Below are 15614 nucleotides of genomic sequence, written 5' to 3' on the forward strand. Positions count from 1 at the left end.
GTTGCCCCATGAGAACCGTAGGAGCTCAGGGCTAGGCAAGATGGTCCTGACATTTAAGATGAGAGTGGCCAGCCTCACTAATCCCTGAGTGGCATTATGTGAGTAATAAACTCCAACCACCCCTTGGACATAACCCTGCACAGGCTCAATCCAACTGGAGCATCTTAATTACCCAATAAACCTCCAGGTGCCATAATTTGGTTATATGGCTACCATCCAGCATAGTAAATGCTTTCCTGGTGTACAGGAAACCAACTGGCTTGTCACTCAGTGTAAAGTCACCTGTAGACAGAAGGAAGAGGAAAGAATGAAGGCAAGAGAGACAGAAGAGGAAGGAAGGAAAGAAGGATGCATGAGAGGAAAAGACAGGCACACAAAAGCAGCAATACATTGATTGAGTGGATGGTGAGCACCCCCACCAACCAATGTAGAATGAGAGCTATTATCAGTTATTTTGGTCAGCTGAGTTTCATTAAGGAAAAGAAGGCGGGGTTTGGAGGAAGAATGATGATATTCAATGCAGAGGAATTTAGAGGAAAGGCCATGAATGCTGAAGAAATTGAGAGACAATGTGTCAAACAATGAAACTGGACATCTTAATTGGCTGTCATCAGGAGGGTGGACAAAGATGAGGTACTAATGCCCCCTCCCATTCAGGTTGGTTGTTGGCTTGCAATCATGTTTAAACTCTGGAAAAGACAGCATATTGTATGAACATGTGCCAGAGCTGAAGCTACCTCGACTGTTAGGGTTAGGAATGGAAAATAAGAAGTTTTGGTAACTGTCATGTAACTGTCATTCTTTTCTACACCAGAGTTGTCCAACTGGAGGTTCAGAGCCTCAGTAGCGCATGTGTAACCAGTCCCTAGGATGCAACGGTACTTTAAAACTTGCTAGCATCTTACACACTCAACCACTCTTCCTCACTTTAAACTGATCATGAGCAAAAGGCAAAACCACAAGTCTCATTGAATTTCTTTTCCTGGCCAACCAAGTGAGTCACCCATCCATCCACCATCCAATCCAATGCCGCCCCATTAAAAGCGTAGAAGCCCAGGACTAGGCAAGTTGGTCCTGACATTCACAATTAGAGTGACAAGCCTCACTCATCCCTGAGTGGCATTATGTGAGCAATAAACCCCAACCACTCCTTGGATATAAACCTACACAGGCTCAATCTGATTGGAGTGCCTTAATTACCCACTAAACCACCATGCACCATAATTTGGTTATATGGTTACCTTCCAGCATATTGAATAGTTTCCTGGTGTACAGGAAACCATTTGGCTTGTCACAATGTGTAAAGTCATCCATAGGCAGAAGGAAGAGGAAAGAGTGAAGGAAAGAATACAGATGAGGGAGTGTAAAGCCACTCATAGGCAGAAGGAAGAGGAAAGAATGAAGGAATGAAATACAGAAGAGGAAACATGGAAAGAAGGATGAGAGAGGGATGGGTTGGCATCCGAGAGCAGCACTACATCGTGTGAGAGGATGGTAAGTGCCCCCACCAACCACTTAACCAAGTGAGTCATGTGTTTTATAAACTTCAGCCAAATGGAGAATTAACTTGTGTGTACTTTTGAATACACTCTATCTATTTATCTATTGCCAGATGCCACAATCACATAAGGGGTGGCCATTTGACTTTGAGTTATTTATTTTATGGGGAGGGGCACTAATCCTCCACCAACCCGCTTGCTGACACGTAGGGAGCACTTATGGTTTGGTTATATGGTTACCACCCAGCGTAGTAAATGGTTTCTTGGCTTACAGGAAACCATTTGGCTTGTCACTCAATGTAAAGCCACCTGTAAAGGAAAGAAAAGCAATAAGAAGTGACAGGAAAGATGGGAGAAATATGAAGAAAGGAGGGCAGACACAGAAAAAGAATGATGAATACACTCAATCCTTGAATATAACAAGTTTTTGGTCTAACACGCTCAGCATAATGAGACGGGTCATGTAAACACACGGAAAAACTCGAGCTCATGCGGGAAGTCAGCTGGCCTGGCAATGAAATTTGAGAGTTGCGCGAGGTGACGTCACCCTCCAGACTCGCCATTACTGGCCAGCTTACGTCTGGGTACCATTCCTGGGCACACTCAAGGCTGTACGGTTTGATGAAAATTCATGGGATTCGCAATTTCAGGGGAAGAAATGGAACACAAATTTATCTATCTATTGCCAGATGCCTTAATCCCATGAGGGGTGGCCACAAACAATCGCCTCCATGTCTCCCTATCCCCCGCCATTTCACTGCCCTGCTCCCAGCTCACCCCCCCCTCTCTCATATACCTCGCCACTCCATCCCACCATCTCATCCTTGGCCTCCCCCTCCCTCTCCCCTCCTCCCCCTCACTCACATACACTCTCCTCATCAGTCTCTCACTCTCCATCCTCTCCACAAGGCCAAACCACCTCAATATGTTTCTCCTAATGCTTGCTATCACATCCACATCCACACCACAACGCTCCTTTATATCCTCATTTGTCAGTCTGTCTCTCCATGTGACTTCACAGGCTCCTCTTAAATAACTAATTTCCACTGCTCTCACTCTTGACTTGTGTCCTTCCAACAACGTCCAAGCTTCACTTCCATACGTTAGAGTTGGTATCACAATATTGTCATGTAACTCCTTAACGTCAATGCTCACTTCCCTGTTTCTTATCACTGCTTTCAGGGAACCAGCAACCTTTCTTCCTTGTTGTACCCTTTCAAGCACTTCACCCTCTGAACTTCCAACCTTACTCATCACACTACCCAAGTACTTAAACGCACTCACATTTTCCATTTCCTCATCATCCAACCTCACTGTACATTCACTGACTTCACTTTTGTCAAAGGCCATAACTTTACTCTTTCCTGCATTCAACTTTAGATTCCATTTCTTACACACTCTCCCAAACTCATCCACCAAGCCTTGCAGCTCCCCTTTGTCTCCACTTAACAACACAGTATCATCTGTAAACAACAGTACAGGGAGTGTCCAAACACTGCCCTCTCTCATTAGGGCCCCTCCAACATCCACTGCCTTCACTTGTATATCTTTTGTAACCCCACCCATATACAGATTGAACAATCATGGAGAAATGACACATCCTGTATCAATCCAACCTTCAAACAGAAAAATTCACTCAGTTCACTATCCACACGCACTGCAGCCTTAGCACCCTAATACATACTCTTCACGGCCTCCAACAATTTCCCATTTACTCTATATATTCTTAATACTTTCCACAATCCTTGTCTGTCCACCCTGTCATATGCTTTCTCCAAATCCATGAAGGCTACATACAGCTTCTTTCCCTTCTCTAGAAACTTTTCCACTAAAGATCTAAGAATAAATATCTGATCTACACAATCTCTTCCATTCCTAAAATCTCCCTGTTCTTCTCCAACTAATTCCTCTGTTATTTCCCTAACTCCGTCAGTAAGTATCCTACCATATACTTTTCCTATTACACTAAGAAGACAAATGTCCCTATGATTACCACACACTTCTTTTTCCCCTTTTCCTTTGTACAAGGGAATAATTATACCTGACTTCCAATCCTCCGGGATTCTACCTTCCTCCCAGGCCAATCTGCACACTTTCCACATCCATTCTACCACTATCTCTCCCCCATGCTTCAGCATTTCACAACACACTCCATCAATTCCTGGGGCTTTCCCCATTTTAACTTACTTCATTGCTTCCACAACTTCCATCCTACTGATTTCTTCCTCTCTTCTCACATCCCTCCTCTCTGTCATTCCCCAGCCACTTACACTCACATTACTTTCATTCTCTGTTCAACAATTCCTTAAAGCGTTCTCTCCATCTGCTTACTTTTTCTCCATTCTCCACTAGTAATCTACCATTTTTATCTTTCACTCCCTAACTAACTTCCTTGGCATCATGTCTAACTCTCTTTACCTCTTTCCAAAACATTTTCTTAGACTGCCTCCACTTTACACTCAAATTCCTTCCAAATTCCTCATCCACTCTCTTCTTATTCTCTCTCACTAATATTTTCACCTCTCTCTTCCTCTCTACATATAACTCTCTCTTCAGTCTCTCGACTTCTTCCACGCCCTTGTTTCTCATCCACTCACTATATGCTTTCTTCTTTTGTGCCACAGCCTCTCTCACCTCTTCATTCCATCATGCTGTTCCCTGTACCCTCTTTCATCTTCTCTTCACCCCATACACCACCTCACAAGCTGCAAAGATTTTTTCTGTGAATATCCTGCACACAACTTCCACGTCCTCCATCTACTCCAATCCATAATTACCCAATCGCTCCTCCACTTCGCTCTTATATTCTGCCCTTTTCCATCCTCTTGCAACCTTTCTACCCTCTTTCTATGAGTTACTTCCTCCTGTCCTTCCCTTCTATTTCTCCACTTCATTTGGACATTGATTCTGACCACCACTTGGTGGTGGTCAGAAAGTCCACTCCCCCAACCTCTATATACTCTTGCATCTATTACACACCTTCTCATCCTGTCATCCACACACACATAATCAATCATTGCCTTCCTTTCATTAGTTCACCATCCACTCTTCTCATCATTTGCCATGTATACATATGGATCATTTTGTGCCTGAAGAGGGAATTGGCTATCACCAACCCCCTCCCGGCACAAATGTCCACTAAAGCACTGCCATTCTCATCCATCTCTGCAGGCACACCCCACTCACCAACTACTCCATCCACCTTCACATTCCCTACTTCTCCATTCATATCTTCAATCAAAAACACTCTCTCAATCCTTTCAAAATTTTCCATGCACACTTCCACATTTGTCCAGAACTTTTCTCTCACTCTGCTTGCATGATCTTGTGCTGGTGCATACACGCACACAATCGACCACATTTGTAGTCCAACTTTCAATCTTACCCACACAATCCTTGGGCCAACTGACCAATACTCTGTTATATTCTCCTTCCATCTGTTACAACAATACACACTCCTTCTTTTGCCCTCTCATTCTCACCCACTCCCACACATATACCCGACCCATACTCCCATTCTCTCGCACTCTCACCTCTACATTTAGTTTCAGTTAGTCCACATACATCCACTTTTGCACCCTCAAGCACCTGGACATTCTCTCTTACTTTCACCTCATCATTTGCACCCCTTACATTCCATGTAGCTGTCCGTACCATGTCCTTTGTAGTCATCTTTTGGTCAATCCTGGTCCGAGGCTTCTTGTTCGTATTTTTGTTTAGTTGTTTTCTGGGGAGGGGCACGAACCCTCCACCAACCCACTTGTTGTCACGTAAGGAACACATGTTGGTTGGCTATAAGGTTACCACCCTGTGCTGTAAATGCTTTCCAGGTTTATAGGAAATCATTTGGTTTGCCACTTAATGTAGAGCTACCCTAAAAAAAAAAAAAAAAAAAACGTGTACCACTAAACTAAGTGGGTGGATGATGGGCACTCCCACCTACCAGAATCAGAAAATAATGTTTCATCCATGTGTTCTTGTAAGATAGCATTCAGTTCCACATTCTTCATTTGATTTCACGCCTCCAAATACATTCTGGACCAAATGAGAAAACTGTTATCAGTCCTTTCTCGTGCCTTACCTAATTCTACCCCATACTCATGATGGATTTGGCACTTTTAAGGAACAAAATAGAAAGAATATATTTGCTAATTAGAAAAAAATAAAAATAAATTACTCTTTCATCTATGTGTTCTCATAAGTTAGTGTTCAGTTCCACATTCTTCATTCAATTTTGCGCTTCCCAACACATTTCCAACTGAGTACAGTACTATTTACAGTAATCTATCCTTTCTCATGCCTTACATTGTTCTACACCACACTCATAATTGGTTTCGCAGTTTTAGGGGACGAAATGGAAAGAAGTAGAGAGAGAGAGAGAGAGAGAGAGAGAGAGAGAGAACTTTAATCCATGTGTTCTCATAAGCTGGCGTTCAGTTCCACATTATTATTTTGATTTCGACCTTCCCAACACACTTCAGGCCAACTAAGCATACAGTTATCAGTCATTTCTCTCGTCTCACTGACTTTCCCTCACAATCATGCAGGTTTTGCAGTTTTAGGGGGACAAAATGGAATGAAAATGTTTGCTAAATTGAAAAAAATTACTTTCATCCATGAGTTCTTGTAAGTTAGCGTTCACTTCCACAATCATTGTCCTTCTTCTTGGTAGTCTAGTACATTTTTCTGACTATTTCTGGGTGGTAAATAAATGTTTCATGAGCAATTTCTTCCCCGTTCTTTTTTGCTATGTTCCACTGTGTCAACTCATCTGACTTGTCATCGTAATGGCAAAAGGGCCTGTCCTAACCTAAGTGTTTAACTAAACCTAACCTAACCTAATCCAGTTAAGAAACTGGGAAACGAAAGTCATCTCTGAATATGTCAAGACAGACAATCACAGGTATGGCTTAAGGAACATGATAAAAAGTGGGAAATTTTTCAGCAGGGAAATGTAATCTACCACCCTGTAAAGCCAGAAAAAAAAACTGGAGGAATATGAACTGAACTGGTAAGGTCCATCTACTGCTTTGGGTAGAGCATACGTTTACAGAAATGGCAAAAAAGCACAGCATAAATGAAAGCACAATCAGAACGATTTGGAAGGACCGGGAGAAGTTAAAGAAGACTGTGTGTGGGAACCCAGGTGACATAAACCTGGCAGCTGTGAAAGTTTGTATGTTGTCCTGAAGCTGCCTGAGAATCTCACATGCATTTTGCGAAGCTTCAGAGAAAGAACAACTAGGCATATGCTCAGTCAGTCCGAAACCTGTTGGGATGTGCAAAATCGAACGAAGAATGTGAAACTGAGCGCTAACTTACGAGAACACATGGATGAAGGAGAGATTTATTTCTGGCTAGCAAACATTTTCGTTTCAACTCATCCCTTAAACCGCCAGGCCAATAAATTTTTATCTAAGCATACGGCCAAACATCTCTCCCGAAGGCCACATGATACCAGGGAAGGCAAAACTTTGACAACAATATTGGGGATGGAAGGAGGGGGGAGAGTGCAGGGGAGCTATAGGCCCTATCACACGGTACCTCGTACCAGGAACGGCTGAGGAAGATTTAAGTGGAACAAAACTTGGACGCTATCACACATGTTCCTCGTATCCTCGGCAAAGGACATGCTTCTCACACTGTTGCCAGAGCCCCGTCTCGCGACTGTGGACAGTGATCGCTGTCGCTGACTCGATAAAGAATAAGGAGAAGCAACTTTTGTTTACAAACTGGTACACACGCGGAACTGCCTCAATTTCTCTATAAGGCCGAATTCAGCTGCCCTTGTCCAGGAAATCGATGATAAAGCCATCAGTACGTTGTTGTTGTGGTGGTGTTTTCAGGTGGCGACTGGTTTGTCTACTCTACCTGCAGTGGAGTCCCCAGTTGTAAATACGTGACATTTTATCGACATCACAGTTTCCTTGGTGTAGGAAATATTAACTCTTTATAAGGCCTTCAAAACGATTGATATTTATTATAAAATATTAATAAGTATTCAGTGTTAGGCTAAATGTTTAATAATGTAGTATGATATATTCTCTGTCGAGTAGCCTGGGTTTTGGTCACACTGTTTTGCCCGTCGTATCGTCGGCAGGAATCCATACAGAAGGGTTCCAAATGCCTGTGGTATCGTCGGCAATTTTACCACGTTACCGTTCCGATTTACCATCGTATCCTCGGCAAACCTCGTATGAGGTGCCGTGTGGTAGCCCCTTATGTATCAACAACACAAGGGTACCCAGCTAAACTTTTGTTTTTGCTAATGCTATTTTTAATACCGCTGATGTTATTAATTACAACAGCTATATCTCTTTCAGCATTTTACCTGATGGTGGGTATAATTGGGGGTAATTTATGTAAGGGAAGGTGGTAACAATGGGTAAAAGTGAGAGTTCTGGAAAGCTGCCAGAACACACTGTACACTGTACATTGGGCAAACCTATTGTTTGACTGGCGCGGATTTGAGTACTACGGTCCTTGTCCACTCCCTATTGCCCACGGTACCCGAGGATTGAGTGTATTTTGCTTTTTCCAGAATACTCTATTTCTACAAATACACAAAATACTGTATACATCACTCTAATCACTGTCATTTCTGTACATTTGAGCCAATGAATATCCTCTTCTTTTACTGCCCAGGTCTTACTACCATACAGTATTGCACTCCTAACACATGCTGCATGTGTACAGTGCAACCTCATTATGCGACAGGGTTGCGTCAAGTGATGACCTATTGCACAACAAACTATTGTGTAACGAGGTCGATATAACAAGGGTTGAATGGGGTCAGTGAGGGTGACCTTAACCACAAAACCAAAAATGACCTTTAAAAAAAAAAAAAAAAAAAAAAAAAAAAAAAAAAAAAAAAGCCATGCACCTTAAGTTTGTTCCATGCTAGCGCAAGTCTTCACCAAGGGTCCCGCCCCCCCCAGACAGGGAACAGTTGGAGGGCCTGAATGACCACTGCACACAAAAGGATGCAGTATCACTTCGCTTAATATTGCACACTGCACTATTTGTTATGCACCAGCGCTCTTATTTGGCAGTAACAATGGTGTTCCACTGGCCCTTCATGCAAAAAATAAAACGAATGGCAATGATCACAGCCAACATAACAATGAGTGGGCATCTTCTCTCAGACAGCTGTGTAGTGGCCTTGAAGGGGATGATGGGTATGTAAGGTTGATATGATTTCAAAGTCACAAGTTTCAGTTTTTCACATACAAAAAAGTATTACTTCACTTAATACTTCACACTGCACTATTTGCTAAGTAAATACTTGCAATCTTATTTAGCAATAACAATGGTGTTCCAGTGGTCTTTCATGCACAACATAAAACGAAAGGCATAGATGACAGCCAATGTAAACACTGGGCAAGCATCTTCGGTCAGTCAGCCGTGTAGAAACCTAGAGAGGTTGACATGATTTTCAAGTTACAAGTTTCAGTTTTTCACACACACAGAAAGTATCATTTCACTTAACCCCTAAAGACTGCATACCTCCGACCCTGACTATCCCCCAAGCTGCATTTCGGATCTGATTCTTCAACTTTCACAGGGGCAAATTTTGGTCTTACAGATTTCAAGAGCTTGAATTAACACACCTGAAAATGTATATTTCACTCTAAGATGCCTAATGGTTACAGCTCTATTGACCACCCAAGCTCAAAAAATATCACCCCTTGCGTACGAACGAAAACAGGAAAATTTTGGAAAATACATTCTATTAACTAAATAACCTTACGGAAATCACTGAAAACAATACAAGTGCATTCCTGTGCATAAAACAGTTCAAGGTATGAATGAAAATTGTTAATGAATACAGATGAAAGAATGAGCATGAAAGTAAATAATATTTATGGGGTGGAGTGCGGCTTTGAAAATGCCATGTGCCCGAGAACAATAAGAGGTGGAGGTAGTGTGGGGGGGCTCTGGGGGGAAAGAATATGCATGGTATGAACACTCACTATGGTCTACAGGGGGTATGGGGATGGTTTGGGTGGGAGGCGACACTCAGGACAGGGCCCAGTGGGGCAGAGGGAGGTGGAGAGATGGCAGTGGGAGGGACCCTCCCCCACTACACCTAAGAAGACCAATGAGGCCAGACACCACCAGATATTGTACTTTTCATTGGTTAGATTCCATATATGTCATCAAAGAGGCAAGGATACTTTGCGCCAGTTTTTGGTAGCTTGTGTATGATCAATAATGTCAGGACTCTATGTACCACGGTCCGAACACATCGACAGATAATCTTGGACTTTAGGGGTTAAAATTGCACACCGCACTATTTGTTAAGCACTTGCACTGTTATCTGGCAATAACAATGATGTTTCAGTGGCCTTTCATGCACAAAACAGAACAAACAGCAACGATCACAGTCAATGTAAACACTGGGCAGACATCTTTGCTCAGTCAGCTGTGTAGAGGCCTCAAAAGGGGATGATGGTTATGTAAGGGTGACACAATTACCAAGTCACAAGTTTAAGTTTTTCACACACAAAAAAGTATCACTTCACTTAGCAGTGCACACTGCACTACAGTATTTGCTAAGCACTTGCATAACAATGACGTTTCAGTGGCCTTTCGTGTTCAAAATAGAATGAAAGGCAATGATTACAGCCAATGTAAACACTGGGCAGCCATTTTGGCTTGCGTGCTTCACTGCATCTGCACGAAATTCTTGGAGGCAGCCGCCGAAAATATATGTGGAATGAAATCACAATAAATTTTTTAACGTCGTACCCAGACAGGGTACAACATTTTAATTGTCGTTGCAGCGATCTGTCACATAACGGGGTGCATAATGAGGCTGCACTGTAATGAGGTAAAAGAAATTTTGCTTAATAATGGCCTGAGCATTCAGTAGGGAAAGAGGCATGTTATGGTATACAGAAACCTGGAATGAAGTAGATTATGGAGGAAAGATTATGATGTACAATAGGCATGAAGTAAAGCAACTGTTGTAAATCATAAACCAAAAGGTGTCTGGCTGTAGATGGATTAAAATGGCTTTGGTACAGATAAACCATTACATACAATGTCAAAGGATTTCGATATGAATACATGACACTGCTTTCTCATTTATTTAGGGTGCCATTCCACTTAAGTACTGTAACTGTCAGCATGGCCTATATGGATGCCCACCCACCCTCAAGTCACACGAGCCCCTGGAAGGAGTAACTGAGTGAACAACAGAAGCATATATGGACAAAGTATCATAGAGACAATTCTGGCACGGTGTTAAACTCTTCTGCCGGGAATGCAAAATTTCCTCTTTTCAGTGATCTAATACAACCTAATACAGTACAATCCCAATTAACCAAGATGCTTGGGGAATTTACCTTCCTGGTTACTGATTTTTCTTGGATATCTGATGCTGTATACTCTTGTACATAGACTCCAGTATATAAAATACCACTTGTATCCGGGGCCACTCTAACATTTTTCCATTTGAACAGTCTCTTAAACACACACCATAGATGTAACACATGTGATTGGAGTGTCATGTAGTGGTGCAAAATGCACACAGCAAGTACATTTTCTTACGAATAAATATTAATGATTATTTTATTCCTCAAACATGGAAAAATAAACTAAAGGAATAAATCTTGAGCATTTATTTGGTAACTAATGATTTGGAAAGAAGTGTTGTACAGTAGAATTATCAAGACTCCCTTGCTCACAGTTGTGTACATGACCACAGACCATCCATTTATTTCTCATCTGACTGCTGTCACTCCACTCCTCATTGCCACTCAGCTGTTTTGCAGATAATACAACAAATACATAGGAACTGCAAGCACAGTAATTTTGTCCAACAAAATAAATGCCTCATTTTTATCAGCCAGATTTTACCTTTTCTGGCAATGCAAATGCATTCTAAGATGATGTCATCTTAGAATGCAATTTGCATTGGCACTGGCATTGTCATCTTAGAATGTATTTGCACTGGCACTGCCATCTTAGAACACATCCACATTAGCAAAAAGGATAAAATCTAGCTGATAGAAATGAAGCATTTGTTTTACTGGACAAAATTACCATGCATACAATTCCAATGTGTTTATTGCATTATCTGCAAAACAGCTGAGTGGCAAGTGAGAGGTGGAGTGACAATGGTCAGATGAGAAATAAATGAGTGGTCTGCGGTTGTATACACAACTGAGAGCATGGGAGACGTGATAATTCTACTGCACAACACTTCTCTCCAAATCATCAGTTCACCAATAAATGATGAAGATTTACTTCTGTAGCATATTTTTCCATGTTCTTTTATGAAAAAATAATGAATAATCTTTAACAGAATTAACTTGGCAAGGTACTGTAAGATACTTGAAGCTCGTAGGTAGTTAGAATCAGCTTGTTAGGTAGAAAACCATACTGGTACCACACATTTTCAGCCAATGAAGAGTATACCTTTTTTCAATGGATCTATTCATCTTCCTTTTCACAAGAAAATACTTGAGCTTGGCTTCCTAGGACTTTATAGCATAAACTGTGAATTTTCCTACGTTAAATTCTTCTATCAGTGTCTTAAAATGTTCGCCATTTTCAAGACTGTTGCATTCGTCCAGCTTCTGTTTCACGGTGAACACAATGTACTGAAGATTAGTTTGCACGTTAGGCATCATGGAATGTGCAAATTACTAGCACAACACATGAGCCAGCATGCTTGTTTACTGCCTGGCAGTGATAAGATGACTGGTGATTTGTGGAGGTATGTCATTGTCATCATCTAATCCTGTGTTGCCCCACAAAGAGTGTAGGAACCCGGGGCAAGGCAAGTTGGTCTTGACATTTAAGATGAGAGTGACCTGCCTCACTCATGCCTGAGTGGCATTATGTCAGCAATAAACCACAACCATCCCTTGGATATAAACCTGCTCAAGCTCAATCTGACAGGAGCACCTTAATAACCCATTAATCCACCAGGTGCCATAGTCTGGTTATATGGTTACCACCCAGTGTAGTAAATGGTTTCCTGGTGAGTAGGAAACCATCTGGCTTGTCACTCAGTGTAGAGTCACCCACAGACAGATGGAAGAGAACATGTAGGGTTACTAAATTAGAGGATGGGAAAGTGAGGGACAGGAGGGCTGGGAAGGGGATCAACTAGCAAATGACCTTGACCGGACATGCCTTCACTTCACCCAGTCTCACATGACAAGTGACTATCCTGTGCAGGGGTGGACATTCAAAGTGGTGCACAGTTACATTTTTATTATATACTTGCCAGTCTGTGAATTTCCTGGCTGTCTGGATACCAGATAATTGGGATTTTACTATACTGTAACAAGTAGGATACTACCAATCAATACTGCATGGTTCATTTTTTCATGCAGAATCCATTTCACTTACAAGCTTCCTGCTTCTTTTCCTAACAAAATAGTTGAAATGAGGGGTCACTGAGTGAAAGTCAGAAGCATATATGGACAAACTATCACAGACAATTCTGGCATGGTTTTAAACCCTAATCAATACTGTATGGTTCATTTTTTCATGTAGTATCTCTTTTACTTCACTTACAAGCTTCCAACTTCTTTCCACAACAAAATATGGTAAACCCTCGATATAAACTAATTGGTGCCAGAACCTTGATGTTAAAGCCAAACATCTTGTTCTCCAGTAATACCCCAGGCATTGTGGTTTTTAGTGAACAAAGACCATTAAGCACAGAGTACTCATACATGATAACATACAGCTAGTTCTAAATGGCACTTTCTTTGATAAATGTTCTATTTACTAACTTACATATTAACTCATGCAGCATTCTGTGGGATGTGGAGGAGTGCAGGTGTCTGTGTGTGTGTGTGTGTGTGTGTAATTCATCGGGCCGACCAGGATCACTTGATGGTTGTGATCGTCAGCTTTTACCTTCCCGGAAGGGAGCTGAGAGCTCATACAGTCCAATCTAAGGGCAAGGCTGTGACCTTCACACATGCACACACCCGTCCCCTTGCTCAAGGGGGACAGCAACCACCCACTTCGTCAATGAAACTTTATGCAACCTGAGCGAGGCGCGAATTCCCGTTTACCAGATGGCAAGCGAGAATGTTACCACTGAGCCAGCGAGCGGTGTGTGTGTGTGTGTGTGTGTGTGTGTGTGTGTGTGTGTGTGTGTGTGTGTGTATTTACCTACTGTAGTTGTATTTACCTACTTGTGATATACAGGAAATGAGCTATGCTCGTGGAGTACCGTCCGTTTCTCAATAGGTCAAATTTTCCTTTAAACACGTTTAAATTTTTAGACTGGACGATCTCTTTGTCCAGATTATTCCACAGGTCTTTACAGCTATAAGGAAAACTATATTTCTTGATATCCTTCAAGTAGGCTTAAGTTTCATTCCGTGTCCTCTTGTTACTCTCTCATCCCATAAAAACAGATCTTCTCTGTTAATTTTATCTACTCCCATCATGATCCTGAACACTGCAATCAGGTCGCCCCTCTCTCTCCTTTCCTCTAGGGAAGGCTAATCCGGCTTTTCCAGCCTCTCTCTGTACGACAGATCTGCCAGACTGGGATCAATCTTAGTTGCTGTTCTTTGTATTCCTTCAATCTTCTTTATATCTTTCTTTTTATGTGGGGACCACAATACTGCTGCATATTCTAACCTGGGGCAGATCATGGCCACTATTAATTTTTTCATCATCTCCTCATCCATGTAATGAAATGCTACTCTTATGTTAGTCAGAAGTTTATAAGTCTCTCTAACTAACTTGTTAATATGTTTTTCAGGAGACAAACTATCCTGGACCAGCACTCCCAAGTCTTTCTCTTCTCTCGCTTTTGTGACAGGTTCATTACCCATCATATAATTCAGTGATGGCCTCTTGGTACTTTTACCCAATTCCAAAATTTTACACTTCTTTGCACTGAATTTAATTTTCCACTTCTGGCTCCAATCATGTATCCTATCCAGATCCTCCTGCAGCATTTTACAGTCCTCCTCTGCCTCTACCTTCCTCAGGATATCTGCATCATCAGCAAACAGACTTGAGTGACTGTTCACTCCTTCTACCATATCATTAACGTAAATCAAGAACATTACTGGTGCCAACACAGACCCCTGGGGGACTCCACTTGTTACTTCTCTCCATCCAGACATCCTGTCCTTTATTACTGTCCTCATTTGTCTGTCTCTCAGAAAGTCTCTCATCCATTCCAGGAGGTTTCCCTTCAGTCCTCCTATATGCTCTGGTTTCCACAACAGTCTCTTATGGGGTACCTTGTCGAAGGCCTTTTCCAAAGCTAAATACACACAATCCACCCAACCATCTCTCTCCTGTAGCATGTCAACTGCTCTTGAGTAAAAGCTCTACAAGTTGGAAACACATGACCATCCACTTCTGAATCCAAACTATCAGCCAAAATGTTCATCTCTTCCAGATATTTCATCCATCTATCTTTCAGGGTTCTCTCACACAATTTTGCAACCATGCTGGTTAGGGACACTGGTCTATAATTCAGGGGTTCTTCCTTGTTTCCTCCCTTATAAAATGGAACCACATTTGCCCTTTTCCATTCTTGAGGCACTTTCCCCTCTTCCAGAAAACACACAATTAAACCATGAATCTTATCCGCCAGTTGCTCTCTACATTCCTTCAGTACACAATTAGAGATTCCATCTGGTCCTGGGGCTTTCCTTACATCTTGAGTTTCCAGAAATTTATAAACTTCCTGTACTTCCACTTTTATATCTTTCATCACTACATATCTAGTCACACCCTCCCCTTTCACAAACTCACTTTCACTGGTGAAAACTGACTGGAAATATTTGTTCATTATTTCAGCTTGCATTGCCGCATATAGACTTCTCCATCTACTTTCGGTTTGGTGATGCCTTCCTTTTGTTTCAATTTGCCATTGACACATCTATAAAACAATTTGGGTTCACCCTTACATTTGTCCATTATACCTATTTCAAAGTTCCTTTCTTCCTCTCTACGCATCCTTGTACATTCATTTCTAGTTTTTTTATATTCTTCCTTTGTTCTGTTATTACCTCCTTTCCTCCAGGTGTTCCACGCCATGTCCCCCTCTTTCTTTGCTATCATACACCTTCTATTAAACCACCCCTTTGTCCTGTTTTCTTTCCCCTTTACTCT

General features: G+C 41.8%; 1 protein-coding gene across 1 annotated transcript in view; it reads right to left on the reverse strand.

Moving 5' to 3' along the window:
* LOC145399783 (uncharacterized) overlaps positions 1-15614 on the reverse strand; it is a 192194-nt gene that overhangs the window by 130420 nt on the left and 46160 nt on the right. The gene's annotated exons all lie outside the window — the stretch shown is intronic.

This window comes from Coenobita brevimanus, chromosome 6 (assembly GCF_032717465.1).
Source record: "Coenobita brevimanus isolate Jiangsu-jjx chromosome 6, ASM3271746v2, whole genome shotgun sequence".
Classification (NCBI taxonomy): Eukaryota; Metazoa; Arthropoda; class Malacostraca; order Decapoda; family Coenobitidae; genus Coenobita; species Coenobita brevimanus.